Below are 27,982 nucleotides of genomic sequence, written 5' to 3' on the forward strand. Positions count from 1 at the left end.
CGTGTCATAACTCACCCTCAGCCGTTGGTGCGCGTCTGGGAAGAGAAGTCGGGCAGCTCGCAAATTGCTCTGTCTCTTGCCCCCCTGCCATTCCAGAGACCCACCGGCTGTCACCGGTGCACCGAATTAATGTTCTGATGCCTGGGATAATAGTAGCATCTCCAATGAGTGAGGCGGGAGCAGTCCAATCCCGAACGGAGGGTGAGAAGTGGCAGCCAACCGGCTGCTCCCGGGGCGGGGCTTTAGCTCGAGCTCATCATTACTAACTGCATCTCTTTTCAGTGCATTCGCCCTGAGCGGCTGTTGGCGGATCTGGTCGCGGGGAGCTGTGATGCGATGCCATAAGTACCAGCCTCTACTGCCCATTCCCAGCATCACTCGCCCAGCTCGGATTATGCTTCGTGCTGGAACAGCCAGCCTGCAATTCCAAGGTACCTTGTTAAACTCCGTTGCATTGTTGCGGCTGTTTTATTTATTTATTTATTTATTTATTCATTTAAATGCAGTCCTTCGGGTCGCTCAGGTCGGGAAACAAAGTTTCCTGCGCACAGCCGTCACGGCCAAGGGCACAGTTATTTGATAAAATAAGGAGACGGCGTGGCTTGGATTATCAATGCACATAACGGCAATCAAAACTGTTCGGTGTGCATTATGTTCTGCACGTTCTGTACGCGCATTGTGTACGCGGGTCCGGTGGGGATGGATGGATTCTCGGCGGCGATCTGGAGAGTGCAAGGCAGGTGCATTCCGTGGCAATGCCGCCAGGTTCACAGGAGATGCCTCTGGATGCGGGCACTGAGCTGCTGTTGTTGTTTTAAAAGCCGCACTGTGCACGCTGCACTCACCCAGTGACGCGCGGCTCCGTGCCATGCCTCTTGTTTGTAAACACGACTGCAGACCCCAGCCTTGGCATGCAACAGCAGTCGTGCCATGTCGCGAGCAGAGTTTGGCACGCGCTGAACAAATGCACCCCTTCACGAGGGCCCATGTGCTTTGTTTGATCAAAGGAGAAATGTGCCGTGCTGAGCTTGTGTCATGTTTGTTCCACGGATTCTCCTAAGCACTTGTTGTGCACCTTTTGGAAATTGCACCTCACGTATTGTTTTTTGTTCTATGTACCTTCAAAGGGTGATACGCGTATTGTTGGAAACACGCATCTTCGTTATAAAGCTCTCGAAACAGACTGCTTCAGGCATTTTTTTTGTTTTAAACCGGTGGCTCATTGTCCTTTTCTGGGAAAGATACACCTGCCACGTGTAGCGTGTGAAATCTATAGCTATGTTGGTAAGGTATCACTTTTTTATGCCAAAGAACGATGCAGGTGTTTCAGTTTCGGAGCATTTCTGTGCACATGTGTTGTACGCAACTGACTTCGGTATATTCTGTGACACATTACACACAGTTCTTTCTATTGGGCAAAGCATTCCATGTCACATGGTACAGTGCTGCCTGGGCTGCAAAGGGAGCAAACTGCTGTTCAACAAACATATTAAGTTGTGGAAAGAGACCCGTGTGTGTGTGCGTGTGCGTGTGTGTGTGTGTGTGTGTTGCTTGCTTACTGGCGGCAGAAAACGAGTCTACTCGGGTATTGAGTGAGCCAAGAGAACGTTAGGGACAGATCCTCAAAAATGTTGGGGACTTGCCCCATAAATAGGAGCAGCCCAATCCACAAAAGGCATAGGAGTAGGAGCACCTTCCGTGCACATAGTCGGATGCCCTACTGTCACCCGCCGGAGTGTGAGAAAGCATGCGAGGGGGGATAGCTCAGGGGCACGCATTTGTCCTGGAAGCACTACAGGTTTGAATCCTGATCCAGCGCTTAGAAACCAATCTCTGGTATTAAGCACATTATAAAAGAACAATTATAATTATACACAGGCTCGGACTGGCCTAAAGGGCAACAGGGCAATGCCCGAACCAAAAATCCAAAATGCTAGTGTGGGCCAGTTTCTTTGGTCAAAGTGGGCCACTTTTCTGTCCAATGTGGGCCAGTTTGGTGAGTTACTTCACCATGCGACAAGTAGTTGGACCAGTGTTTTGCGAAATTCATTTTCTTTAAAATAGACAATTTGCATCACATTTTATCAAAAAACTCCCCCCTGGGCACTATTAGAACAGTCCATCACAAAAGGAATGAAATGCCATCTGCAAACGTGGGCCACTTTTTCATTGGTGCTCGAGTCAATGTTATGCCCAGTCCAACCCTGATTATACATCATGGTTTCATAAACACAGTTTGAACATGAATATTGCATTGTTGCGCTACGTTTACCACTAGTTTTTGAGGTCGTGCAGCTTTATGAGGAAGGCCGCCTATCACCATGTCTAGGACACATTTCTGAAAATATTATAACTTTTTATGGGATGAGGGGTGGTCCACCACATTTCATCTTACTCTGTCCCTAATTCTGATATTATGCTTATCACTCTCTCTGTCCTTTCTCTCTCTCTGTTTCTGCTGTCAACCACCCCATTTTCTGGTCTAGGTAACTTACCTTCACATCATTTCTAACCTTTTGATCATCAATCTGACATTTGTCATAAATTAGTCCTGGTGTTCTATTTTGTCCAAAATGTCTTCATTCAAAGTTTGTTATAAACATGGGACCCTTATAACACCACTCTGGTGAGGCCAGGTAATAAGGACATCTTGTTCAGAAAGGGACATCTGCGCCAATGGTTTTCCATGACTGTAGACATATGGGGTCATTATGACCCTGGTGGTAGGGGTTTAACGGGGATGGTAGAGCTGCCGTCCCGTTTAACCCCTACCGCCTCATTACCAGGTCTGCTCGCGGGACACGGTAAGGACGCCTGGTAAAACCAGGCATCCTTAGCGGGTGCTGCGAGCAGCCCAGCATGCTAACAACAGGCCCGTCATTAACGTTTGCATGTTCCCATTCCCATTGAGCCCTATGGGGGCTCAAATCGGAATGGGTATGGGGATGTACCGGGTCCGGGTTCCCTGAATGGGGAAATACCGGGCCATTCCGACCTTGGAACCTGGTACCCAAAATGGGGTAGCCATGCCGCAAATAGCGACATGGCTACCTCCAAGGTCGTAATGACCTCCATTGGCTTTTGACCTTGGCCAGAGTCCATCGCAGGTCCTCTGCTACCCGCACACCATTACATGTAAACCTTTGGTGTGTCCTTTATGCACAGTATTCTGTTGGTTGCTAGTGATAGCATCGACAAACCATAGCATTTACACCAAAGCAGCTAAAAAAAAACATTGAATGCATTTAAAAAAGAAAGAAAATTATAGGGGGGTTTCCCCAAACCCCCTTTTTAATGCTTTAAAACACATTTTTACTACACTAAACCCTTTGTCATTGAAAAAAATGCATTCAATGGTTTTTTCGATGCTTTTCTTTCAATGGTATGGTTTGTCAGTGCTTTGTTTTAGATGCAATGACTGGATACCGCTCTGTTGATTCCCAGCTAAGTGTGCACTTTATGCCAGTCAAGGATCCCAAGATTCTAGCATGTTTGACTTTTTTCCTCACCATTGAGGAAAGACTGCCACCAGGATAGCAGCGTGGCACTGTACATATGCCAAATAACATACATTAACATGAGCAATAAAAGAACCCAAAGCATTAGTGGGCAGAAACATGCAGAATTACAGCAGGTGCCATTGCAGCAGTGGAGCAACCACACAACACCTTGCAGGGTGTCGCTCTAATGTCCCGCATTACCCATGCCACTATCCTTGACATGCAGCAACCACCACAAGTTGCCACTCTAACAGTTCACAGGGAATACTACACTCGTGTGCAGAGTGGAATGCATAAGCTGGGGTGGATGTAAAGAGTTTCACATCCGCAGCTGCAGTCCAAACATTTATAATAACTTTCAGTTTAATGTCTCTCTTCTGGCCACTTCCCTTTTAGAGATGAGGCAATCCTTGCCTATACCTGATAATAAAAATGTTAAAAAGGTAATTCAGAAAACTCCACAAGAATATTTCCAATTCATTTTCCGAATCGGCTGCAGAACCATCGGAGCTCTGACTGCTTGCCAAGTTATAACTCTTCATCTGGAGGCCGCTGCAATGCTAAGTCTCTGGATGTGTGTGTGTGTGTCTATGTGCAGGGCTTTATAGAGCTTAAACTTAGCTGAAAAGCAACGGGGAGATGAACCCCAACGTTAAACTAATATGGACACAAGTAGGAGCAGAGACTAATACCAGTAAACCTGGAAAGACGCGTAGGGAGAGTCCATCAGGTTATACGAAGGGGATACAATGTATGGCTACAAAGGCAGATCCACTCTTGATTAAATTCTTGCAAGGGTCGGACCAGGGCATAGGACATACAACTGTGGCAAATGCCAATTCATTCCTTTTGTGACAGACTGTTTGAGTAGTACCAAAGGAGGGGTTGTTTGATCAAATGTAATGCAGATTGTGCATTTTAAAGAATATTTATTCAGTAACTCTGGTCAAAACTACTAGCCGCATAGTGAAGTAAATCAACAAACTGGCCGACTAGCTAAAAAAGTGCTGCTTTGACCCACAAAACTGGACCACACTAGCATTTTTGCATTTTTGTTTCAGGCATTGCTCTATACGCCAGTACGAGCCTGGTTTTTGCTGGATCATATCCCGTGGTACCGTTGTAGCTGTTTTCCCGTGAGTTTCACAGATTTTAAACTTACTAACTGCTCTTTTGAGACACTGGTAGTAGAGCAGCAGAAATGTGCTTCCTTACCTACATCTGCCATGACCGAGGAAACACAAGGCCTAATTCAGAGAAGCATTTTATAATGGCAAACCCCATTGGAAAATGCTCTGCGAATCAGGTCCAAAGTGTGGTATGTTTTCGGCCCTCTGTGAGGACACAAAAGTCTCAAGGCAATTACCAACAACACTCCCATCTTTCCAACCTTTAACTATGCCAACGCTTAATGGCTTTACAAAGCAACACACGTGTCCATTCCATATGTCTGTTGCTCACAAGTTCTGCTTCTTTTTTGTTGCTCAACTGTTTTTAGAATGTACAAAAAGGTTTGGCAGAGCAAATTGGACCGCAAAGGCGCTTGGGTTATTTTTAGATTGAAGACCTTGTATGGCTGAACAGAAGCTGCAAACCTAGGAAAGTAGAGATTTACCCCTAAATCTATTGACTATGCAATAGATTTGAATCACTTTCCCGGTAATGCGCTTATCTTATAAATAATTTGCTAAACACATTGTTAAATAAACTGTAACTCAAAGCAGTAATCCTCAATATAAAGTTGTTTAATTGTTAAATCCTCAGATCTTGCCGACACATGTTTCGACCTCTGGTCATTTTCAAGGCATTGATATGTACAGACTTGTCAGTGTTTGATCTCTGTCCTCCTGATTTTGGAATACTTTGTTCACTGTTCTAGTAAATATCTTGGATAGATATCAGATCTGCTCCACAGAATCGCAAATTATTAATATCAGCATCTATTTCTAAATACAGACCTCCCGATTGAAGTGTCGTCCTGCTCGGGTATAACGTTCCACATGGCAACACTGACTTTTCTGTACATATCAATGCCTTGAAAACGACCAGAGGTCGAAACACGTGTCGGCAAGATCTGAGGATTTAACAATTCAATTAAAGAACTCTATATTGAGGATTACCACTTTGAGTTACAGAATATTTAACAATGTGTTTAGCAAATTATTCATAAGATAAGCGCATTACCGGGAAGTTGATTCAAATCTGTTTCTAGAATGTGTTTCATTGTGTACCGCACCAAGTTATTCCGGTATTAGACGCGGGCACGAGTGATCAAGCATTTGTCTTTGTTTGTCTGCGGTTAAAGACTAATTTTATTATTTTCTTTAAAACATGTTTGGGATTTCACAGAATGGCAGGGAATCGAAGTAAAAGTTTAATAGCATGCCGTGCACGTGGTTCCTTCTCATGTGTGACAACTGTAGGCATTCCTTACATTTTAGATGTCAGCACTGTTCATGTGTGCCTGGTGGACCTATCCGTATAATGAAAAATTCAAAACAACCACTCACGGAATGCAAAGAGCAATCAGATAACAAAGTTGTATGGCAAATCAGTCAGATCGGAAGACTGCATTGTCCGCATTCACCTATGCAGGCCATTACAGAGGATTTTGTTCATATCCCGACTGGGGTTTCTCCAAGGCACGGGATTCTATCTAATTTCAAAGTTAAAGCTATTTACCATGATGTCGGGCAAATGATTGGTTATGGTCACCACCATGTATGCACATGACATTCACCTTAAATTTTTCAATTGGTGAAAGCAGGTACAATTCCATAGACATTCAAGCCTTTATGCCAACTCCGAAATTAGATGAGGGCGGAGACAGCGCAAGGTTCCCCTAACAGAATGGGGATTCTGCACAGAGCATATTTCTGCTCCGTTCTCCACTTTGCCAGGGGAAACCTGAAGAAACTAGCAGGGATTGAAGAAAACATGTTAAGAGCTTGGCCCTGATTGATTTTACTTGCCCATGTCATTTTCTGCCTCAATGAAACTGAGTCGATGAGTATCCTAAACTTACACGGATTTCCAGACCGGCATGCAGACTTGTATTGCAAAATCTTTCCTGTGCGCTTCAATGTTTGTGTTTGTGTAAACAATTTTACCCGAGAAAATATTGTGAGCAGTTTTACAGAAACAGTGCCCAGGTGCAAGTGCAGTTAGTTTTAAGTCAAACATTGCCTTAGTGCAAACAATGTATTGTTCAATGCGGTTTTGAAGAAGGGCAACATTTGTTCAAGTCCTTTTAACTGGTGAAAAAATGTAGAGAAAGTTTATGATTTTTCCATATCGAGAATTTTTGCTCGGGTGCAATTTCCACTTGCACGATGCAAAAGTGCTGTAAAACCACCCATTTTGCTACAGTAAATTATTGCACTGATGCAATTGTGCAGTATGAAACAAAAAGCTGCACCGTGATGGTGTTAGGTGTCAGTGAAACGGCCCTGGGTTCAATTCTGTAGATAGTTTCATTACAAACATTGAAAAGGTTGTCAGTTAACCTGCAGAATATTATTTCAGTTTATTTTCTGTTTACATTTCTTGCTACAAATGAATGACTGTGCTGATCACAGTTCCAGTAGCACAATAATGTGATCACCGTGGATAATAATTTAACACAAGCTGTGAACTTCATCCATCTCAAAACCATGTTGCATAACATCACTTGCTTATTATTATTTTTTTAAAATTTGATTTCATTTATTACAATGTTTACAAACAAACGTACACATCTTTCCAACTTTTCATTTAGTCCCTTTTTGTAGGTTTAGACTTTTCCTGTCATCCTGGTTTGGTCCAATTATTTCCCAAGGCAAGGGAGAGAAAGAGAGCACAAAAGAAAAAGAAAAGCGAAAAAGAAAAGGAAGAAGATGAAAAAAGAAACAAGAAAATCTTCCTTCCGCACCGGGATTGGGTTCTCAAATCTTATCCTGCCAAAATATGTATCACAGGTTCGTCTGCCCATTGAGGAAGAATTCTCTGTATGAGCGACACTGCAGCTATCCCTAGAGTTGTTTTATCCCCATTCATCAGCTTCACCCACCAGTCTTTCTCATTGTATGTCTGAAATTGAGAGACGTGGGGTGCAAAAAGACTTTTCCCTTCCCCATTTAAGTCAGGGCAGTAGATCAATAGTTGCTTTGGGGTTTCCATCTGATTTGGAGTGTTACAAAACCTACATTTATTTTGCTCCGATTTCTCCCATATTGCATTGATCTCATTAGTGGGGATCAGGTTTAGCTGCATTTTCAAAAAGCTATCTCGGCATACTCTGCTAGGGAACTCTAGCAGGTAACCTGGGAGTAGCTTATAGGAAGAGGCCATGGCAAGAGTCCTAATCCAATCGCATTCCATTAGCTTCCCTTTTACTCTGGACGGATTGGACTTAAGGTCTAATTCGGTACAGCAAAGTTCATCCAGTTTGGACCTGATTTATTTTCCTCCAGTTGGTCAGCAATTTGCTTGACCCACACACCAGTTCCTTGTTGATGATCTTGAATATTTCAGGACTGGTCGGAGATATGATTTTGCAAAATAGCACCACACTATCCCATTCTACTACAACGTACAGTAAAGGAAGACTTCATTCGCTGTTTATGATCGATATTGCAGTAGAGTTTGGGAGGCCTAATGTTCTCGACCAGGATAGGCCCTTGAGCCTTGGCCATGTTTTTACAAGGAGTTCCGGCTTGGCCTCTGCTCCATAAGTTAATGAAGGGACTACTTTTGCCTTGTAGAAGTTGACTGTTGGTACCAAAGAGAAGCGCCCATATCTCTTGTCCATTATCCTTGCTTGGCTGACCAATGCTTTTGCTTTCTCCACAAGAGTTGTCTGCATCAGGGTCTGGACAGAGCTGTTATTAAGTGTGACTCCCAGATATTCAAATTGTTTAACTCACCCGATATCTTTTGGTCCTACAGACCATTTGAGTTTCTCTCTTTGATTAATCATGCCAGCCCACACCCATATAGTAAAGATAGAGATTACCAAATTGAGATAACAAATACAAACTCATACTGTTTTTCTTTTGGTTGACACCATCATTAATTTTGGCACCATAAGCCATTGATGCAGCAGCTCAGATGTTTACTCCTGGACAAGACTTCCTAGTAAGAATACATATTTGAAATTAGGAAGTACACTTGTCAGAAATCCCTCATGGGACCAAACATTGTCCCTGTACAAATGCTGATACAATTAGGCCAAAGAAGGACTCAGTTAAGAACATAGCCATTTACCAACCTTAATGAATCTGTGGAAAATTGATGAATTAAAAGGACTGATTTTATGTGTAAAAAGTTTTGTAAGAAGATAAACACAATAAAAAAAATAATGCTGCTACATTCTGAATTGCAGTGCTTGTTCCCTCTGGGTCCAGTTTCATCGTGACCTTGCATGAACTAGACAGCAGCTTTTCCCAGCGCAGAGGAACATTTAGCATTCTTGTACATGATAATGTAGGGGTATTTTGTTACTGCACTTCAGGTGCCATTTCTGCAGTTTTGTTTAGCTGTTACTTCAGGAAGTTCTTCCTAGTATATGCACAACCTTCCCTGAATAACTATTTCCTTTGCTGCAACTCAAGTACTTGTATCACATTCGTGTTCCAAAAAGCAGTAATCAATAACCCATGGTGCCAATTGACAGGCCTATTGCTCATAACACCATCAGTAGTGGTAGATCTTATCAGCAACACCCATGTCAGACATTGAACCATAACCTGCACCGCCATATACTGAGCTCACACAAGTGAAATGGTAACAGATGTTGGAGTGGCTTTAGGCAAATCCCAGGAAACCAGCTCCTAGAACAGATTAGAGCTGGCTTTGTGGACAGTGCCAAATTAGGGAACCATAATGCAAAATAGGGGTCACCTTTGCAAGGTAAGCCTATTTGTGTGAGTCGTTTGGTAGCAGTGCTTAGGAGGGATTGAATTCAAGTAGACCTCTCAATACATGCTCTGCCGGACTCACCATCAATTGTATATGTGCTATTCATTAGAGGAATGGTGTGAACATCAAATCTGGTATTTGTACTCGGAAACTAACACACGTTTTGGGGAAATGTGCTGACCATTACCATGGTTTGTTTGTGCACAGAAATACCATTACCCCTGCAGAAGAATGCAATGTGATTTGACATTGTAAATCAGTAAAAGTTGAGTCAATAAGAGAATTCTTCACGATACACCAGCACACCTTCCTGGAACAAAGCAAACTTTAATGTGAAATAACTGATCGTACATATCACATCCTTGCCTGAGCTCACTGGCTGTAACTTTCCATTAAAATTGCCGTCCACCACTATTCTTACTAAAGGGTCTTCAAAACCTGGTTTAATTAACATCAGACTCTCATGATCACTTATGAGCAATTGTATTCATTCCAGGAGTCGCTCTCTTTTTACTGACATGTAGTCCCTGCCCAATGCCACAAAGAAACAATACCATGTCACATAGACTCCCTAGAAACAGGCGAGATTATAAAGCAATGGCACATACTTCCACACATGGTCTGCAACCCAAACTTAACTCCTGGAACCAATTAATTATCAGACACGCAATATAAAACGCAACAGTTTATAAGGTACCTTTGGTAGGGCAGGCAAGAGAGTTATTAGAACCATGCAAGCTCAATCAGGCTTTCAAATATAGAGGAAAAGTTAGAGGTCCCTTCCAGAAAGTGCGACACGTGACGACTTCTGCAATTTTTCAAGTGTATATAAGCTTAGGAAAAGAAATCATCCCTTCCCCAAGGCTGATGCATCAGTCCTCTCCTCGGCAGGTCCCACAGCACAGAGTTCTTGGCGACCACAGGCAGTTTGATATGGTTTTTCTGCGTGTAGGCAACACGGTTCGTTGCCTTACCTTTCCACTGAATTGATGCCAACGTATCAACAAGAGAAGACACCTTCCGTCTAGACTTCTCATGAAGTGACCCGAGACATGGCCCATAAGTGTCCACTTAGATTTTCCTCTTTATCCAAGAAGATTTGAAAGGATCGTTTAGATCAACCGATTTAGAATGACCTTTAAGTAAATGGACTTCAGCACATCTCAATGTATCAAACCAAAAGCAGAAAAAACATCAAAGGCGCTCAAAAAGTTCTATTTGGAGGCAAGCATTTGTTTTATTTTCATTGTTTAGTTCCTGCGGCTTCTACATCCCTTGATCTTATGCTATGGGATTCGCAGGTGATCAAGCACTGTCACAACGCAAGACATCGGCACACACTTTCTGAAACGGGTTTATTTCTATCACCCTGGGCTCTTTACATGTTATTGTTCTATTCTACCAAACAAGTCCTTCCTGAATCCTCTGCAGACTCAGGCCGGCGTCTTGAGACAATGAAGCCCGCAGTCAGTCTGCATCAATTGATTGATTCATTAAATGATTCATTCGAGGCCACGCATTGCCTCCAACCCTCAATGGTCTCCTCTCACAGCAGCCACAGATGGGCCACGCTCGGCGGTCATGCTGCCGTGTGCGGAGGCTGCATTACAGAAAGGAGGAGAGCTATGTATTTCGGGGCTTTAGCTGAAGCGTTCCAGGGCAGGCGTGATTGGGAAAAGCTCTGTTGGTTTATCAAGTGCGTTACCTCGAATGCCCTTAGAGAGCAGCGCAGTTCAGTTTCACTCTGCACTTCACTGACCCTGAAGATGCTGACGAGGCAGTATTAATTAGCGAGGAGTCCATAATGGGTTTATCTGCACACTAGATTGGAGCTGCTTACATGCACAACGAGGTTGAACTGATTGGTGTAAAACAACATGAATCACAAGCATTGTTTTTCAACGATTATACTGGCGGAGAGCGCCTCGCGCAGAAGTCGGCCTGCTTCTCAGCACAGAGTTATGGAGCAGTTTAAGTATTTTTGCTGTGAAAAGCGTAGATGATGGGAAGCAATGGGTTCAGACCGATCTGGAATGTGAAAACCCTGGGACTTGTTTTAATGGGGGCTGTGTCCCCAAACCTTTGAGAGAGAGGAAGGGAGGGAGAGGATCAGAGGGCGGGTGGGGGGGCGGAGAGAGGGGGAAAGGAGAGATAGAGAAAACACAAGTTCAAGGAAATAAACCCCTCAAATTCAATTATAGAAAAACATGAATTGCAGTAACATTGAGGTGCCAGTTGAACACAATAAAACCTCTGAACAGCAGATACTAAGTACTAGAAGGTATGGCACCTTAACCCACCGCATTGTTGCGGTCTAAGTGCCCGATTCATGGAAATATGAATTGTCGAGAAGGACAGTGTGGGAGCCTGCGCGCAGAAAGAAAAATGCATGCCCCGCGTATTCATGGAATATACAGTGCAAAGTAATTGTATTTGCAATTCGCACCTGGGACGCCCCCGACGTGCCCACCTACAAAGAATAAAGTGCCAGATCAGCTACCTTTGCGCGCTCCCACGGGCGCGAATAAGCACACCCTTCAAACAGTAATTGGGGTCCCCCGTAAGCAGGCATGCGACTCAGGGACCCAGTGCGGGGTCCCCCGTAACTGTATCCGGCACCCCGACAACATGCGTATAAGAAATCATAACTCGGCAATAACTCATGGTATCTGCGTGCAAACCCCCGTAAACAGTTCCTGCACCCCGTTACACTGCTTACGCGCACCTCTAAGTTACATCAGAACCCCGAATGAGTACACGCACCCCAAAATCCAATATGCAACCCCACCTACGTGCTGCAAATCCTACGCGCAAGTGTACTTACGTCTGGCTTCGGGTGGAGGATCGTATGAAGGACTTGCATGGCTATTTCCCAGTTGAGACTTTGCGCGATTGAATCCATGAATATGTCTTGTGCCACGCAATTTTGGGCATGCAGTGGGCTGCCGGCCTTGGGCATGCAGTGGACTGCCTGCAGGCCTGCCCTCGGAACGCCATCTTTTTCGCAAGTTCTTCCCAATTTTTGGTGTTCCACCCACTTCTCATCCCTCTGCGCAAGCCATGCCCACTCTTTGTGTGGAGTCTCGTGCAAGGCCCTCGATGGCCCACACAGACATGCTGAGCCAGCGCAAACTCCACACAAGTCCAGGAAAAGTACAGTGCATCCGATTCCATGAATCGACGTAGGCAGGTGTGTGCGCAGATGCTCACACAAATACCCTATTTTCTGCACAGTTAATTCCATGAATCGGGCCCTTAGACCACAGCGACAGGATCACTCATGACATCACTTATGACATCATCAGTGACCTCACTGAAAGAGCAGTGGCTAACAACTGCAACCACCTAAAAGAGGAAGACATACTGAGATGCAAGGAGGTGCAAAACAGCTCTTGTCAACAACAAGAACTTCGATGTGCAGATTTGGTACTGGCAGCATTCACATAAACCATGAAAAGTTAATTAATAAAACCAGATTCCTAGAAAGTACACTTCCAAGCTTTGAATTAGTCACTGCAAAGTGCTACAGATTTGGGATACCTACCTTGTCTCTGACCTATCTGCAAGAAGACTTTTGAAATGGATGACTACTGCTTTCCAGGCATGTGCATAGAGAACTGTACCCAACATTTTAATATTTTTCACCCACCAACAGAACACGCCCAGGAAAAGGAAACACAAATATCAGCTCCTGTACTTTTACTGCATCCCATTTTCTGGATGATGCCTCTCTAGCCAATATAATCCAGCATGGCCTTGTACAACACATGCCCATATTGTCTATAAGCAAATGCATATTAGCATGCCACAGTAAAATATATGGCATATCAGGACGCCACCCTTTTTGGTTTGCTCATAATCCCAGTAATGCCACTGCATGAAAAGATCTCCTTTCTGGCTGTGCATATATCTGTCAGTACCCCCACATATGTACAGCCTAATATTTGGCTGCCCTGTAGCAAATAATAACATTCAAAGAAAATATGCCCACACTGGCTGCACCAATAAATGCTAAATATCCCCACTTACGAATAACCTCCAGTTTGCTTCGACATATTACCAGAAGAACCACTAGAAGAAAGCCTGTACACATCCCCACACATAAACACCCTCTTGTTTGATTTGCCCATGTAACTAGTAAAGCATCTGTAAGAAAATCTGTCTGTGTTGGATAAGTCAGAATGTGTCAGTCTCCCAAAGTAGGAACACCAACATGTTTCCTTTTCACATCTAGCCACTAACACTGTTGTAAGGAAACGTCCTTGCTGGCTGCACCAATATGTGCCAGTATCCCCAAGTGAGAACACCATCTATTTATTTATTTTCACATTTATAGCAGCACACAAAGCCCATGGACATCTAGGTGCTAGTTAAAGTAAGTGCAGAGTACAGACAAGAAGGCACAAGCACAAATAGACTTGGTTACATCTTAGAAGTAGACAGTGTAGGCATAGTCCAGAGAGCCTCACCTCATGGTGTCGGGGGCCACTTCAGGTGTGCAAACAAGCAAAGGCCACACTATCTATCTGAGGTTTTGTATTGCACCACTAACCCGCAGGCCTCAGGGCACTCACAAGAGAGAGACCGATAGACATGGTAAAACAAGCCAGAAAAGTGAAAGGGGAGGGCTAAAGACCACCCTCGAAAGCCAGAAATATCAGTAGATGTTATTAATGAGTAAGCATATGCAGAAGGTGGATATCAAAGGCATCATAATGAGTTACCCATGTCCCGCATCAAACAGGAAAGTTTTTTAGGCGCTTCTTAAAAATAGCCATTTAGCCACTTTCCGCAAGATGTTTAGGCATTGAGTTCCATAAGGAAGGGTCCCAGAGATTAAAGCTAGCACCGCCAATTTTCTTCAGTGAAGAGAGAGGCTGTACCAAGCAAACGGTAAGATGGAGCTTCACCATGAAGGCATTTAAACACAGTAGTTGATGCCTTGTGCTGTAGCCTTTGTTGGATAGGAAGCCAGTGAAGACTCTGCCTGGCTTCAGAGATGTGCACGGCACTATTCTGAATGACCTGCAGAGACTTGATATTTGCCTGAGAGGTGCTAATTAGAAGACTGTTGCAGTCGTCCAATTTGCAATTCCATATACTAATTACATTATCAGACTGAATAGAGAAGGGGCACTCACAGATCCACTTCCAACACAAATTGGCGTTAAACAGGACTGCAATTTGGCAGCAGTCCTTTTTAATCTTTATATGTCCGATCTTGACACTTCTTGGCATAGTGCTAACATGTACCCTGTAAATTGATTGTTAATTGGAATGGATTTGCGGATGACCTGTTGTTTTTCGATGGGACTCCATGCGGGCTCCAAAACAAACTGAATTTATTCACATGTGTTGCCCGGAACCACAATCTGAAAGCAAATCCTATCAAAAGTCACATCATTATTTTTGCAGATGCTAAATGGAGAACATCGAGGTTTGACTAGACCCTCGATGAAATTCCTATTTAGTATTCTCCTACTATATGTTATCTTGGTTAAACACTTACAGATAAGTACTCTGCAGAAATGTAGAAAGAGACCTTGCATAATAAAAATCAAACCCCTTACCTCTCAAATGAAAATTATTCTGCAGAGATACTGTAGATTTTCTTTGTTACCACTCATCCAATTCTATTTGTTAAAAGTAGTGCCCATTATTCTTTATGGTCTCAATATCTGCTTAATTGAGATGGATTCCTTCCTTCCTATGCTACAAGGTAGATTATGGAAATCTGCATTGGATTTGGCAACTTAATACCTAATGCACTCATATGTCACGAGCTTGGGCTCCTGCCGCTCTCTGCTAAATGGAATTGGCATTTGATGAACAACTACGCCAAAATCATAGAGCCGCCTAGAAACTCCATGTATGAGGAGCTTCATTTTATGGTCATTGAAGCCAAAGTGCCCTCTATGGTACCGCTAACAAACAAGTTCAATTGTATACTAAAGGCTTGTATGTTATCCATCAAAGATCTATGTGCGAGATTGCCTTGCTACTAAACGCAAATTCCAAAGATTTATTTATTTATTTCCATCTATAATGTGCACAACTGCCCTCAGGCATCGTGGCGCGGTTACAGAATATGCACTTGGGTACAGGTTAACATGGACAACGGTCATATGTACAGTCTTACATAATTACATCTCAGACACATTATACGTGTTACATGGATATTGGGTAATGACAGAGAAGGTGTAGTCTACTTGAAAATATTGGTTTTCAGTGCTTTTCTGAAAGCCATGAGGGACGTTTCTTTCCCAAGGTTGAGTTGTAGTGAATTCCAGGCTGTCTGAGCTAGGATTTCAAAGCTGGACCCCCCTGCTTTGGCTCTTTCGAAAGCAGGGACCGTGAGTTGGTGTGAGTATAAGTCATGTATAGGCCTGTGGGATTGGGCTTGATGAATTTGTTCTGCTAGGTAGGGGGGTGCAGCCTGAGAAACACATCTATGAGTAATGGTGAGTGCTTTGAACAGTATACGTTCTCTGATCGGGAGCCAGTGGGCGTCTTTTCTGGCTTGAGAGATATGCTCTCTCCTGGAGATAGTAAGAGCGGCTCTGATAGCATTGTTTTGCGTGATTTGCAATTTGTTCATGTTTTTGGCAGAGGTACCTAGGAGGAGGACATTGCAATAGTCCAGTTTTGCGCCTATGGTAGCTCTGGCAATATTGAGACAATCTTTGGAGGAGAGGTGGGGTTTTACGGCATTAATGATTTTAGTTGTGAGTGCTACTGATGATGAGATATAGCTAACTTGTCTATCCATGGATAGGGTCGAGTCCAGGTATACCCCCAGTGTTTTTACTGCAGCAGAGACTGTGATTACAGTGTTCTCTATGGTGAAGTTACAGTATTTGCTGTCCAGTTTGTTGATGGTCTCTTTGGGGCCTACCAGTAGGCTTTCCGTTTTGTCCCCATTGAGACAAAGGCCGTTAGCCGCCATTCATGCCTGGATGATTGCGTATGTCTTCTGTAGTGTTTTGAGGTCTTGTTCATACTCACCACATAGTGGGAGAAGAATCTGTGTATCATCGGCATAATTGGTGAAAGTTATGCCAAATTCTTCTAGGTCATTGAATAGAGGCAGGGTGAATAGGTTATAGAGGGTGGGAGATGTGCATGAGCCTTGTGGCACTCCACAAGCAATGGGTGATGGATTGGCTAATGCCTGGTCTGAGAAGACCCTCAAGGCTCGGCCCTCCAAGAAGAAGGTTTATCCACTTGGTGGCTTCATGGGAGAAATGTGCTGCATCTGTAAGGTGCTTTCCTAGGGTCTTGTGATCCATCAAATGCTGCTGACAAGTCGAGGAGCAGAAGGAGTGCAGACTTGCCCTTGTCCATGTTTCCTAGAAGCTGATTTTTTAAGTCTAGCAGAGCTGACTCTGTGCCGTGTCGAGGGCGAAAGCCAGATTGCCTTTTCCCCAGGATGTTGCGCATTTCCAGGTAGGACTTATCTGTAGATGAGCGGCCTTATGTAAGATTTTCAGCAAGAATGGAACAGTGGTGATGGGTCTGTAGTTGTTTGGTGAGTCTGGGTCCAGAGTGTTTTTTTTAACAAAGGTCAGACCCATGCTTCCTTGAGGGCAGAGAGGACAGTGCCGTTGGTGAATGAGGCATTAATAAAGGCCGTAATGAAGGGAGCTAGAGATTCAGCACAGTCCTTGATTATGCTTGCTGGGCGGATGTCACCCTTGCACAGTGACGGTTTTATCTACTTCATAATGCGTATGACCTCTGGTATGGTTACTTCCCTCAAGGCAAAGGGTGTCTCAGGTTTTGAGGAAGGCTGAGCACTCGGATCTATATCAATGGTGTATGCTGTGTGATAAAGTCTGCAGCTATAATTCCTATTCTGAATACCGAAAATGTATTAGGAAATGGGGTGAAAGATCAATGTACATAATGAAATTCCCCTGCTATAAATCGAGACAAATGTTATATGCGCTATAAACTGAATCAATTACCCCCAAATGAAAGAGTTCAATATTGGGACAACAAAATTGTGAATACTGATACGAGGAAATGTCGTTTGTGTACTAAAATGCATGAGATTGAAACATTAAAATATCTTGTCATGTATTGCGATCACTTTGCGGATAATAGGCTTAGAATATTTGATATCTACCTTATTACCAAATCAGAGCTCTTAAGGAAATCGATATGGAGTTGATGTATGTGGGGCGATAGCCAAATATTGATATTAAAGTTTGTAACGTTCTTGGCCACCATTGAGCACAACGTACTAGGAAAGATGGAGACAATGGTTCAGTAACTTCATTAAGTAAGGAATAACAGATCTAAAGAAAAAATGTAACAATCACCTTGGTTGTGTGGTTAGTAATGATCAACTGCAAATGTACTGACATGATGAAAGGCTCTTAGACCATGCATTGTTTTATATTTGGTGACCGAACTGCAGAATGTATTTTGATGTTAAGCTTAATTACGTGTGCGTTAGTATTTGTTAACTGTAATTGTAACTTGATAAAACAAAATGCATCTTAGATGATCCATTGGTTTTTGTGATTGTTTGGTATATGTTTTATGATGTAAAAGCAAATTGTATGTGTTTTAGTATTTGAGTTACAGTTAGATACTGTCTTAGCTAAGTTTAGGCTAAAATGACTATGGTGTAACCTTCTTAAGTGTTACTGATTTTTATCGATGAAACACAACTAATCAAGTAATGAATTTTAAACCTTGCCCCTCTAATTATGGACTTAACCTTTATATGAACAGGAAGAGATCGGATTGACATTCAGCTATATGATAGAAGTTATAAACAAGAGATAACCTCTTGCTAGAGGGTGTAAATTCTTTTAAAGGCATTACTGGCTCTTATCAATCTTATTGTTTTAGGTATTGTTTTTATATTAGTCATTTTCTTTTTTCCTAATGTATTGAATGTAATGATTTTATGTAGTATTGTAATGGAAGTAAATGCCATTTTTGTAAAGGTTCGTTGTAAACCAAACACAATAAAAAATAAAAATAAATTCACAATAGCTGCTGCAATCATGGCAACATTTTCTTTGGACAGGAAAGGCTGAATCTGCCAGAGTAACACTATAAAAATGCAGCAAGAAGATTTTAAGTAACTAGTCTGCCGTTTGAATGACAATTGAGGGTCAAAAAAGACCCCCAAAGTCTTGACAGTCTTAGAAACCTGGACATTGTGTTGGCCAGTCATACATTTCTCATAGCTAACATAAAGTATCTTTAAACGATGTTGAGTTCCCAAAGAAAGCAACTCTGTTTTGGTTATTGAGGGCCAAAGAGTTCAAAGCCATCCAGTTCTGGATTTGTAGAAATATATGATTGATAAGCTCCAAGTCTTCACTATAAACACCTGATAGCATAATAACAATACTGCGTTACATCGACATAACTGGCAAAGTATATGCCCCTAGGTGAGAGAAGGTCACATAAAAGTCGAGAGTAAACATTAAAAAGCAGAGGCGAAAGACAAGACCCCTGAGGCACGCTGCATGTTAAAATCGAGCTGTTAGAGAAGGCATTGTCCTTGGTAACACTCATGCTTCTGGGACCCAAAAAAGATTTGAACCAGGCAGTTGCCTCTTTTGAACATCTGCCAACTGAAGGCAATCTGTCTGCCAGGAGTTGATGATCGACAAGCGACAGAGAGATTTAATCACAACAGTAATTCTGTGTTACCCTCATCTACAATACTTGCAATGTGTGATTTTAACTCAAGCAGCGCAGACTCAATCTGGTGATTCGGGCGGAATCCAGATTGCTGAGCGGCTAATATATCGTAGTTCTCCACGAAATGCCTGATAGTGTATATACCCAATGTTATGCAATATTTTCAAAATGAAGGGAGCATTGGTTATTGGTCGATAATTACTAGCTTCTGCTGGATCTAGGTTATCCTTTATCAGCAGAGGTGTTACCGACTCCTCCTTAATGTTTCCAGGACATAAGACTCTTGAAAAGACCGATTTATAAATCTGGTTACCCATGGGGCAAGAGTCAAGATGAATTCTTGAAACAAAGATGCAGGAAAGATGTATCCTTTGAAGGAGGTGGGTTTAAGCTTACAGACCACATCAATGACCTCATCCATAGACACTATGTTAAAAGTGAAAGTGGGGGAGTCAGTGATCAGTTCCGCCTCATTTGTAATAGGAATCACCTGGGTAAGTAGTGCCTTTGGCTGAGCATTAATAATCCCTCGATGTCTAAAAGTTTTATTAATGAAACTGTCATGGATATGTTGGCATCAGGAATTGTCCACAGCAGTAGAAGTAGTAGAGGCGCAGCCTTTCAATTCTTGTCAAATTGAAAAGAGCTCCTTAACCCGAGATTTAGTTTTTGAGATCTGGGAATTAAGATGCCTCCTTAGCCTTATGGATAAGGGTTTTAAACCGCCTGACCACAAGTTTGTAAGATTTAGCTCTGACGGGTGATTGTGCCGTATATGTTCTAATTGCCGTTTGTGAGCATGAGCCTAAGCAAACTCAGGTGTAAATGGTGTGTTCGGTGTAGGTAATCTTTTTATATGAGGATTTAATAGGAGCAAGTGTCTCAAATGCTTGATCTGCAGCTAATCTGATGGCAGATATAAAATCTCTGAGAGGCATCTTCTCTTCAAGAGAAGGTGATAGTGGAAAAACCAAAGCATGGAAAGCCTCATGGGTAACTTTCCGCAGATTTCTAGAACTGAGGGGGGTTAAGAGGCTGCTGGTTACCAAAAGTTATATTACTATAATTAATATCAAACGAGACTAGATGGTGGTCACACCATATGCAATTGTCCACCTGAGTGTTCATGATAAGAAGATTCTTTGATAAAAACCAGTCCAGGGTATTGCAGCTTGTATGGATGGGAACCTTAACATGTTGATCCAAATCTATAGAGTGCAAAGACTCAAGAGATGTAGCCACACCATCCATGAGATCATTAGCCCAAAGATTGAAGTCTCCCAGTATAATAGTGGGAGCGTGTAACTTGCATGAGTTACAAATAAAGGCTAATAACTGTTCTTCAAATATGGGGGTATGCGTAGGTGATCTATAAAGAAGTAAAAGATTCACAGGGTAATTCATAGAATTTCGCAGAAAAGTGTCGCAAGCGGCTGGCGCAGAGTGTCCGCGTGCGATTGCCTGCGCCAGGCACGTGCGCTAAAACCGATTTCCGCGCACAGCGTATTCATGGATTTTAGGCTCCCAAACCAGCCGTGGCGCAGAGAATCGCAGCGACCCTGCAGCAGCGCCAGTAACGCCCCCAAGAACGCCCTCGCGCAAGTAAAAGCCATCAAAATCGCTAAATCATCGCAAAGGGCTGCGCTAACCCTGGACCAGTTCACCGGGCTGGCAAACAGCAAACGCCAAGCGGGGAACGTGTATTTCAGGGGTGCGTGGGAAGTTCCACACGCGATTGGCCCTGTGCAAGCAGGGTACGTGTATTCCATGGGTGCGCGGGAAGTTCCACACGCGATTTCAGCAGGGTACGTGTATTCCAGGGGTGCGCGGGAAGTTCCACACGCGATTTCAGTAGGGTTCGTGTATTTCAGGGGTGCGCGGGAAGTTCCACACGCGATTGGGCCAGTGCGAGCAGGGTACGTGTATTCCATGGGTGCGCGGGAAGTACCACACGCGATTTCAGCAGGGTATGTGTATTCCAGGGGTGCGCGGGAAGTTCCACACGCGATTCCAGCAGGGTACGTGTATTTCAGGGGTGCGCGGGAAGTTCCACACGCGATTGGCCCAGTGCGAGCAGGGTACGTGTATTCCATGGGTCGCGGGAAGTCCCACACGCGATTTCAGCAGGGTACGTGTATTCCAGGGGTGCGCGGGAAGTTCCACACGCGATTCCAGCAGGGTACGTGTATTTCAGGGGTGCGCGGGAAGTTCCACACGCGATTTCAGCAGGGTACGTGTATTTCAGGGGTGCGCGGGAAGTTCCACACGCGATTGGCCCAGTGCGAGCAGAGTACTTGTATTCCATGGGTGCGCGGGAAGTTCCACACGCGATTGGCCCCGTGCAAGCAGGGTACGTGTATTTCAGGGGTGCGCGGGAAGTTCCACACGCGATTGGCCCAATGCAAGCAGGGTACGTGTATTCCATGGGTGCGCGGGAAGTACCACACGCGATTTCCGCAGGGTACGTGTATTCCAGGGGTGCGCGGGAAGTTCCACACGAGATTTCAGCAGGGTACGTGTATTTCAGGGGTGCGCGGGAAGTTCCACACGCGATTTCAGCAGGGTATGTGTATTTCAGGGGTTCTGGGGAGTACTACACGTGAATTGGCCGTGTGGGTCCTCCCAGGTGTACGCTCCACAACCTCCACGTCCCCTGCAGGCAGCACACACCACGGGGGACTACCCTGCACCCCTGCTCATGTCCCGCAGGCAGCCCATCCACCATGGGCATGCCCCTCAGCCAACCCACATGTCACCTTGCACTACTGATCAACAATGCATGTCTCCCACCACCCCCACCCCCCAGCAGTGCAGGGGCACCCTCCACCAGGCCCCCACTCATGTCTCCCACCACCCCCACCCCCCAGCAGTGCAGGGGCACCCTCCACCAGGCCCCCACTCATGTCTCCCACCACCCCCACCCCCCAGCCACCAGGGGCACCCTCCACCAGGCCCCCACCCATGTCCCCTATCACCCCCACCCCCCAGCAGTGCACGGGCACCCTCCACCAGGCCCCCACTCATGTCTCCCACCACCCCCACCACCCAGCCACCAGGGGCACCCTCCACCAGGCCCCCACTCATGTCTCCCACCACCTCCACCCCCCAGCCAACAGGGGCACCCTCCACCAGGCCCCCACTCATGTCTCCCACCACCCCCACCACCCAGCCACCAGGGGCACCCTCCACCAGGCCCCCACTCATGTCTCCCACCACCTCCACCCCCCAGCCAACAGGGGCACCCTCCACCAGGCCCCCACTCATGTCTCCCACCACCCCCACCCCCAAGCAGTGCAGGGGCACCCTCCACCAGGCCCCCACTCATGTCTCCCACCACCCACACCCCCCAGCAGTGCAGGGGCACCCTCCACCAGGCCCCCACTCATGTCTCCCACCACCCCCACCCCCCAGCCACCAGGGGCACCCTCCACCAGGCCCCCACCCATGTCCCCTATCACCCCCACCCCCAGCAGTGCAGGGGCATCCTCCACCAGGCCCCCACTCATGTCTCCCACCACCCCCACCCCCCAGATTCCAGGGGCACCCTCCACCAGGCCCCCACCCATGTCTCCCACCACCCCCACCCCCAGCCACCAGGGGCACCCTCCACCAGGCCCCCACTCATGTCTCCCACCCACTCCCACCCCCCAGCCACCATGGGCGGCCCCCACCAGGACCCCACTCATGTCCCCCTGTTCCCCCACCCCCCAGCATCCAGGGGCACCCTCCACCAGGCCCCCACTCATGTCTCCCACCACCCCCACCCCCCAGCAGTGCAGGGGCACCCTCCACCAGGCCCCCACTCATGTCTCCCACCACTCCCACCCCCCAGCCACCAGGGGCACCCTCCACCAGGCCCCCACCCATGTCCCCTATCACCCCCACCCCCCAGCAGTGCAGGGGCACCCTCCACCAGGCCCCCACTCATGTCTCCCACCACCCCCACCCCCCAGCATCCAGGGGCACCCTCCACCAGGCCCACACTCATGTCTCCCACCACCCCCACCACCCAGCCACCAGGGGCACCCTCCACCAGGCCCCCACTCATGTCTCCCACCACCCCCACCCCCCAGCCACCAGGGGCACCCTCCACCAGGCCCCCACCCATGTCTCCCACCACCCCCACCCCCCAGCCACCAGGGGCACCCTCCACCAGGCCCCCATTCATGTCTCCCACCCACCCCCACACCCAAGCCACCATGGGCAGCCCCCACCAGGCCCCCACTCATGTCCCCCTGCACCCCCACCCCCCAGCATCCAGGGGCACCCTCCACCAGGCCCCCACTCATGTCTCCCACCACCCCCACCCCCCAGCAGTGCAGGGGCACCCTCCACCAGGCCCCCACTCATGTCTCCCACCACCCCCACCCCCCAGCCACCAGGGGCACCCTCCACCAGGCCCCCACTCATGTCTCCCACCACCCCCACCCCCCAGCAGTGCAGGGGCACCTTCCACCAGGCCCCCACTCATGCCTCCCACCACCCCCACGCCCCAGCAGTGCAGGGGCACCCTCCACCAGGCCCCCACTCATGTCTCCCACCACCCCCACCCCCCAGCATCCAGGGGCACCCTCCACCAGGCCCACACTCATGTCTCCCACCACCCCCACCACCCAGCCACCAGGGGCACCTTCCACCAGGCCCCCACTCATGTCTCCCACCACCCCCACCACCCAGCCACCAGGGGCACCCTCCACCAGGCCCACACTCATGTCTCCCCCACCCCCACCCCCCAGCAGTGCAGGGGCACCCTCCACCAGGCCCCCACTCATGTCTCCCACCACCCCCACCCCCCAGCAGTGCAGGGGCACCCTCCACCAGGCCACCACTCATGTCTCCCACCACCCCCACCCCCAAGCAGTGCAGGGGCACCCTCCACCAGGCCCCCACTCATGTCTCCCACCACCCCCACCCCCCAGCAGTGCAGGGGCACCCTCCACCAGTCCCCCACTCATGTCTCCCACCACCCCCACCCCCCAGCCACCAGGGGCACCCTCCACCAGGCTCCCACCCATGTCCCCTATCACCCCCAGCAGTGGAGGGGCACCCTCCACCAGGCCCCCACTCATGTCTCCCACCACCCCCACCCCCCAGCATCCAGGGGCACCCTCCACCAGGCCCCCACTCATGTCTCCCACCACCCCCACCCCCCAGCATCCAGGGGCACCCTCCACCAGGCCCACACTCATGTCTCCCACCACCCCCACCCCCCAGCCACCAGGGGCACCCTCCACCAGGCCCCCACTCATGTCTCCCACCACCCACCAGCAGTGCAGGGGCACCCTCCACCAGGCCCCCACTCATGTCTCCCACCCCCACCCACCCCCCAGCAGTGCAGGGGCACCCTCCACCAGGCCCCCACTCATGTCTCCCACCACCCCCATCCCCCAGCCACCATGGGCAGCCCCCACCAGGCCCCCACTCATGTCCCCCTGCACCCCCACCCCCCAGAATCCTGGGGCACCCTCCACCAGGCCCCCACTCATGTCTCCCACCACCCCCACCCCCCAGCAGTGCAGGAGCACCCTCCACCAGGCCCCCACTCATGTCTCCCACCACCCCCACCCTCCAGCAGTGCAGGGGCACCCTCCGCCAGGCCCCCACTCATGTCTCCCACCACCCCCCAGCCACCAGGGGCACCCTCCACCAGGCCCCCACCCATGTCCCCTATCACCCGCACCCCCTAGCAGTGCAGGGGCACCCTCCACCAGGCCCCCACTCATGTCTCCCACCACCCCCACCCCCCAGCATCCAGGGGCACCCTACACCAGGCCCACACTCATGTCTCCCACCACCCCCACCCCCCAGCCACCAGGGGCACCCTCCACCAGGCCCCCACTCATGTCTCCCACCCACCCCACCCCCCAGCCACCATGGGCAGCCCCCACCAGGCCCCCACTCATGTCCCCCTGCACCACCACCCCCCAGCATCCAGGGGCACCCTCCACCAGGCCCCCACTCATGTCTCCCACCACCCCCACCCCCCAGCCACCAGGGGCACCCTCCACCAGGCCCCCACTCATGTCTCCCACCACCCCCACCCCCCAGCCACCAGGGGCACCCTCCACCAGGCCCCCACCCATGTCCCCTATCACTCCCACCCCCCAGCAGTGCAGGGGCACCCTCCACCAGGCCCCCACTCATGTCTCCCACCACCCCCACCCCCCAGCCACCATGGGCAGCCCCTACCACGCCCCCACTCATGTTCCCCTGCACCCTCACCCCCCAGCATCCAGCGGCACCCTCCACCAGGCCCCCACTCATGTCTCCCACCACCCCCACCCCCCAGCAGTGCAGGGGCACCCTCCACCAGGCCCCCACTCATGTCTCCCACCACCCCCACCCCCAGCAGTGCAGGGGCGTCCTCCACCAGGCCCCCACTCATGTCTCCCACCACCCCCACCCCCCAGCCACCAGGGGCACCCTCCACCAGGCCCCCACCTATGTCCCCTATCACCCCCACCCCCCAGCAGTGCAGGGGCACCCTCGACCAGGCCCCCACTCATGTCTCCCACCACCCCCACCCCCCAGCATCCAGGGGCACCCTCCACCAGGCCCACACTCATGTCTCCCACCACCCAGCCACCAGGGGCACCCTCCACCAGGCCCCCACTCATGTCTCCCACCACCCCCACCCCCCAGCCACCAGGGGCACCCTCCACCAGGCCCCCACCCATGTCTCCCACCACCCCCACCCCCCAGCCACCAGGGACACCCTCCACCAGGCCCCCACTCATGTCTCCCACCCACCCCCACCCCCCAGCTACCATGGGCAGCCCCCACCAGGCCCCCACTCATGTCCCCCTGCACCCCCACCCCCCAGGATCCAGGGGCACCCTACACCAGGCCCCCACTCATGTCTCGCACCACCCCCACCCCCCAGCCACCAGGGGCACCCTCCACCAGGCCCCCACTCATGTCTCCCACCACCCCCACCCCCCAGCCACCAGGGGCACCCTCCACCAGGCCCACACTCATGTCTCCCACCACCCCACCCCCCAGCAGTGCAGGGGCACCCTCCACCAGGCCCCCACTCATGTCTCCCACCACCCCCACCCCCCAGCAGTGCAGGGGCACCCTCCACCAGGCCCCCACTCATGTCTCCCACCACCCCCACCCCCCAGCAGTGCAGGGGGACCCTCCACCAGGCCCCCACTCATGTCTCCCACCACCCCCACCCCCAGCAGTGCAGGGGCGTCCTCCACCAGGCCCCCACTCATGTCTCCCACCACCCCTTCCCCCCAGCCACCAGGGGCACCCTCCACCAGGCCCCCACCCATGTCCCCTATCACCCCCACCCCCCAGCAGTGCAGGGGCACCCTCGACCAGGCCCCCACTCATGTCTTCCACCACCCCCACCCCCAGCATCCAAGGGCACCCTCCACCAGGCCCACACTCATGTCTCCCACCACCCAGCCACCTGGGGCACCCTCCACCAGGCCCCCACTCATGCCTAGCACCACCCCCACCCCCCAGCCACCAGGGGCACCCTCCACTAGGCCCCCACCCATGTCTCCCACCACCCCCACCCCCCAGCCACCAGGGGCACCCTCCACCAGGCCCCCACTAATGTCTCCCACCCACCCCCACCCCCCAGCCACCATGGGCAGCCCCCACCAGGCCCCCACTCATGTCCCCCTGCACCCCCACCCCCCAGGATCCAGGGGCACCCTACACCAGGCCCCCACTCATGTCTCGCACCACCCCCAGCCACCAGGGGCACCCTCCACCAGGCCCCCACTCATGTCTCCCACCACCCCCACCCCCCAGCCACCAGGGGCACCCTCCACCAGGCCCACACTCATGTCTCCCACCACCCCACCCCCCAGCAGTGCAGGGGCACCCTCCACCAGGCCCCCACTCATGTCTCCCACCACCCCCACCCCCCAGCAGTGCAGGGGCACCCTCCACCAGGCCCCCAGTCATGTCTCCCACCACCCCCACCCCCCAGCAGTGCAGGGGCACCCTCCACCAGGCCCCCACTCATGTCTCCCACCACCCCCACCCCCCAGCCACCAGGGGCACCCTCCACCAGGCCCCCACCCATGTCCCCTATCACCCCCACCCCCCAGCAGTGCAGGGGCACCCTCCACCAGGCCCCCACTCATGTCTCCCATCACCCCCCAGCCACCAGGGGCACCCTCCACCAGGCCCCCACCCATGTCTCCCACCACCCCCACCCCCAGCCACCAGGGGCACCCTCCACCAGGCCCCTTATCATGTCTCCCACCCACCCCCACCCCCCAGCCACCATGGGCAGCCCCCACCAGGCCCCCACTCATGTCCCCCTGCACCCCCACCCCCCAGCATCCAGGGGCACCCTCCACCAGGCCCCCACTCATGTCTCCCACCACCCCCACCCCCCAGCATCCAGGGGCACCCTCCACCAGGCCCCCACTTATGTCTCCCACCACCCCCACCCCCCAGCCACCAGGGGCACCCTCCACAAGGCCCCCACTCATGTCTCCCACCACCCCCACCCCCCAGCAGTGCAAGGGCAGCCTCAATCAGGCCCCCACTCGTGTCTCCCACCACCCCCACCCCCCAGCAGTGCAGGGGCACCCTCCACCAGGCCCCCACCCATGTCCCCTATCACCCCCACCCCCCAGCAGTGCAGGGGCACCTTCCACCAGGCCCCCACTCATGTCTCCCACCACCCCCACCCCCCAGCATCCAGGGGCACCCTCCACCAGGCCCACACTCATGTCTCCCACCACCCCCACCCCCCAGCCACCAGGGGCACCCTCCACCAGGCCCCCTCTCATGTCTCCCACCACCCCCACCCCCCAGCAGTGCAGGGGCACCCTCCACCAGGCCCCCACTCATGTCTCCCACCACCCCCACCCCCCAGCAGTGCAGGGGCACCCTCCACCAGGCCGCCACCCATGTCCCCTATCACCCCCACCCCCCAGCAT

General features: G+C 49.9%; 1 protein-coding gene across 4 annotated transcripts in view; it reads left to right on the top strand.

Moving 5' to 3' along the window:
- Positions 1 to 266: 266 nt before the first annotated feature.
- The window catches only part of ZMAT4 (zinc finger matrin-type 4), a 2,593,958-nt gene continuing 2,566,242 nt past the window's right edge, over positions 267 to 27,982 (top strand). For all 4 annotated transcript variants that reach the window (XM_069617629.1, XM_069617626.1, XM_069617628.1 and 1 more), the window contains exon 1: positions 267 to 431. The gene's annotated coding sequence lies outside the window, so the exon portion shown is untranslated. The remainder of the gene's footprint in view (positions 432 to 27,982) is intronic.

The sequence above is a fragment of the Ambystoma mexicanum genome, chromosome 10, assembly GCF_040938575.1.
Source record: "Ambystoma mexicanum isolate Mex_15411 chromosome 10, UKY_AmexF1_1, whole genome shotgun sequence".
In the NCBI taxonomy this organism is placed as follows: domain Eukaryota; kingdom Metazoa; phylum Chordata; class Amphibia; order Caudata; family Ambystomatidae; genus Ambystoma; species Ambystoma mexicanum.